Source organism: Cupressus sempervirens, chromosome 9 (genome assembly GCF_028749045.1).
Source record: "Cupressus sempervirens isolate cs-2001-9-10 chromosome 9, ASM2874904v1, whole genome shotgun sequence".
Lineage (NCBI taxonomy): Eukaryota > Viridiplantae > Streptophyta > Pinopsida > Cupressales > Cupressaceae > Cupressus > Cupressus sempervirens.
In genome coordinates, this window is record NC_143126.1 from 236,998,383 (window position 1) to 237,002,917 (window position 4,535).

Sequence of the window (4,535 nt, forward strand, 5' to 3'; positions counted from 1 at the left end):
ATCCTTGGGTCTAGAAACAATGGTCCAAGTTTTGTTCTTCTATATCTATTTTATTTCTTCATTCATTGCTTCAATCCAGCTTTCATTATCCAATGCATCTTTAACATTTCTAGGGTTCAAATTTAGCAAGTAAACATGTATCTTTCAATTTATTTATCGTCATTGTTCCATCTAAATTACAACTTCTCTAATGATTGAATCAAGTGCATGATGCTTTTTGACATATCTTGCTAACACAAGTTCTTTGGATTTGGAATGAGATTCACTGATTTCATCATGAACTTCAATATCAAGCTTAGGTCCCACTATTTGTGAATTGGGTCCATTAGACTCAATTTGCTTTAGCATGGTAGCCTCTAACTGTGACTCAGATTGCACTATCTACAACTCAGTAGTTGTTGGAGATTTTTGGGACTTAAGAGGTGAGGCCTCCTATCTACTAGATAGATTTGGAAAGGTATCAGTTTCATAGTAAACAAATATTATGTAATCATCAGGCTCTTTTCTACTTTCTTCTTCACTCTTTTTTGCAAACTCATCAATTCTCACATGTGCACTTTCTATGATTTTATGAGTAGACAAATTCAAACACTTGTATGCTTTACTTCTACAAGAGTATCATAGGAGTATGTCTTCATCTCTTTTGACATCAAATTTACTTTTCCTAGATTATTTTAAAATATAACATTTTTTGTCAAATGCTTTCAAGTAACTTACATTAGATTTGTAGCCCTATCATAGTTCATAAGGAGTTTGATTTGAGTCTTTCTTTAGTTGTAGTCTATTCAAAGTATGAACTAAATCCATTTGACATGGATCTCTAGGTTCAACTTGCCAATCTTCACCACCAGAAGCAAGTTGTAGACAATTATACTACTCGGGGAGCTCAACTCAAGGCCCACCTTCACTGGCTGGAGGTTGGAGATCAAGATTCCAAGGAATATTTTAATGTTTTGAAGGCTTTCCATTCTATGGTGGGGATCAAATGCATTTGATAGGGTCAACACTCTTTGTGTGAGGTTCTTGACATTTTCCAAGATTTTGTTTTCCATTGTGAAAAAGTTTTCATGACACAGGGTCCTTTGAAATCCCAGAATCAAGCCTTGCAGGCTTGTTTGGATGTCACTCCTAAAAGACTCACTCCAGAACAATATGCATTCTATGAGAATAAGCTCACTTTAGCAGACCTTAAGGAAGTAGTCTTCTCCATGGTAGATGATAAGGCCCCTAGTTGTGATGGTTTCCCTTGTGAATTTTACAAAACCTTTTGGGATGAGATTGAACCAGACCTATAGAATGTTTACCTTGAAGCCTACAATTTCTGCTCTCTAGGTAATATTATTAATAAGGGGAATATCAAATTCATACCTAAGGTAGGTGACCCTAAAGATATATGAAATTGGAGTTCCATCACTTTGTTGAATGTGTCTTACAAGATCATTGCAAAGGCTCTCTCTCTTAAAAATTTATCATCTTCTTCCTTAGATTATTCACCCTGAACCAATGGGTTTTATCAAATCCAATTATATCCTGGAAAATATAATTTTTGTGTGGGAAGGGATGGAATGGGCTTGGAATTCCAAGCAATAGGCCATCTTTCTCAAGATTGATTTTGCCAAAGCTTATGACCAGATTGAGTGGCCTTTCATCCTTGTAATGCTTCAAGCGCTTGGGTTTGGCCCTACTTTTCTATAGTCAATCTAGATGTTGTTTGGGGATGCCTCTACTTGCATCTCCATTAATAGTTTCTAGTCTCAAGCCTTTAGGTTTTATCATTCAATTCGACAAGGCTACTCACTGGCACCCTCTTTATATGTGCTAGTGGCTAAAGGTTTTGGGTATTTATTCACAAATGCCATCTCACAAGGGAGAGTCTATGGTATTTCCCTTTTGAATTCCCCTGATTAGCTTGTGAATGGCCATTTCACATATGATTTCTTCCTCACTCTCATTGAGGATGAAGAGAATGTTGCCTCCGCTTTGCAATGTCTTGCTTTAGGGTCTGCTATTTAGTGGCACAAAAGCCTTTGCTACAAGTAGTCTTCCCTTCCCTATCCTACTTGGCTTGGGAAATATAAATTTAAATGCCTTTAGCATGGGGAAGTTTTTTGTTTTCTGGGCATCCCTTTTTCCTTCCAAGGCTTACTCATTGAGCTCTAGAATGCAATTCTTGCAAGAATAGAGAAAAAGCTAGAGTATTAGATCACTAAACCTCTCTCCCTTGCAGGAAAATTCTAGATTTTTTCCAAAGTATTGGCCACCACCCATGTGTAATTTTCCTCCTATTGGGCTCCTTCAAAGGCCTCTTATCTCAAACTTGAGCACCTATTATGTGACTTCCTCTAGGCATTAGATGCTTCTCACTAGAGCTTTCATTGAGTTGCTTAGGATTTCTATTATCTTCCCAAAGAGTCTGGTGGCCTAGGCTTGTTCTCCACCTAGAAGCAAGGTACTTCTTTATGTACCAAAAGGGTGATTCAAGATCTTTTTGACAATGATTCTTGGAAGATTTTATTAAGATATTATATTTCTTCAGGCTTTATGGTTCACCAGCCAGCTTGGAAGGGGATTGGTTTTCAGACCCTTCTTGTCACCACTAAAGCTATCCAGATTTAGGGCACTTTTGTTTCCAAGATTATTTGGAAAGCTTGGGAATTAGTTAATCCCTAGCTTTTTTGGGTTAGTAATGGGTTTAGAGATGGGCTCTCCATGAACCAACATAATCTCTGGTGGTCACCATTATTTTCTATCCAAGGTGTTCCCTTGGCTAAGGTGCATGGGGCTAGTACTCTACATTTTTTTAAACATCGCATAAGAACCCCTAAAGATCTTTTCTCTAGAGTTACTATGAGCTTATAGTCATGGGAGGATATGAAAGTGCAATTTTGGCTCACTAGTCTAGATCAACAAACTTTTGATCTTCTAGTTTTTGTAGTACCTCCCCATTTGTTACTTAAATTTGGCATTTAGTCCTCTCACCCTTGGTGAGAAGAGTAGAATTGGTATCTAGACACCCCAATAACCAGCTATAAGCCTAGGCTAGGCTACCGATGGCTATTTCCTCACCTACCCATGGTTGAAGTTCTCAACCAATGATGGCATTTGCAATCTTCTCACCGCACTTGGAGTCATAGGTTCTCCACTATGTGGCAAGCCATTACTAAGCCTAAAATTGTACATTTTTCCTAGTGTTTTCTTTTCTAGGGCTTGCCTTTGGGCCCCCAACTATGGCACCTAGGTATTCCTGATGGGGTTGCCCATTCTATGGTCAACTAGAGACTTTTTTGCACATTTTTTGGTTCTGTAGATGGGCTCGATGTTACTAGCAATGGATCCATGATCTCTTTCGCCCCTTCCACCTACAACCTTTCTATTGGCATATGGTTGTTCTGGGTGACAACACTCAAATTCCCTTCAAGTACTCCCAGATATGGCATGCTTTTAATTTTGAGATCTTATTTACCATTTGAAAAAATCATAATGCAATTTTTTATGCTAACAACACACTTGACATTAATGTTGTTATGTATGCTAAAGCATGTATTTATAACAATGCCATGTCGCAGATTCAAGTACAAATAAATAAAGTGGCTTTGGAGGTGGCTCACCTACAGGAGCATTTGGCTCATTAGGGAAATGTCCCTTGTATGGTAGCTCATGTTCCACCAAATTTGGCCCTTAGCAATCATACTCCTCCTCATGGTCATTGTTGAGGATGTAGTAGTTCTACTCACCACTCTCACATGCCTCACTCTCAGCCACACCACTCTCCTAGTGGTGGTTCTTTTGGTCGAAACCCCTCCTCTGGAGGATCTAGTGGTCAATACTACTCTACCTTGCCTCCTCAGAGGTCCATCTTGGGTTGGTCCCCAATGGGTGCTCCTTCTACTCCAACTATAGGTTGTCCCTTTGTGCACTCAGACCCCAAGTGGGTCCTTTTTTGGTTGAACTTAGCCATTTCTCATCCCAGGCCTAAGGGAGAGAAAGATGAAGATAATTTTGTTGCTACTAATGATAGATGGGCTACCCCTAACTTTTCTACTCACCCCACCCTTGGGTGAGGCTCTAATGATGAGGATCCTCCTCCCTCAACTGGCATTGTGTTGGCAACTTGAGGATTTTTTATGTTTTCTTAAGTTTTTTTGATGAATAGTTGATATCCGGCCTTTGGCCTTATGAACTTGTGGGGTGATCTTGTTTCCCCTAGCCCCTTTTTTCGTAAATATGTGATTTTATTATATTTTTAAAAAAATAAGGAAGGTACTATTCATCAAAAAAATATGAACTACAATGTTGATAGCTTCCTTCCAATATTGTATTGCAACATTCTTTTTTATCATCAATGTTTTTGCAGAATCGATGATGGATCTATTCCTTCTTTTAGCTATATCATTCTGCTAAGGTGTACCAAGGGCTGATACTTGTCTTTTAATTTCTTTTTCAATGTAGAATTTATTGAAATCATTGGAGATGAATTCACTGCCTATGTTTGATCTTAAACATTTTAACTTATTTCTAGTTTCTTTTCCTACTCT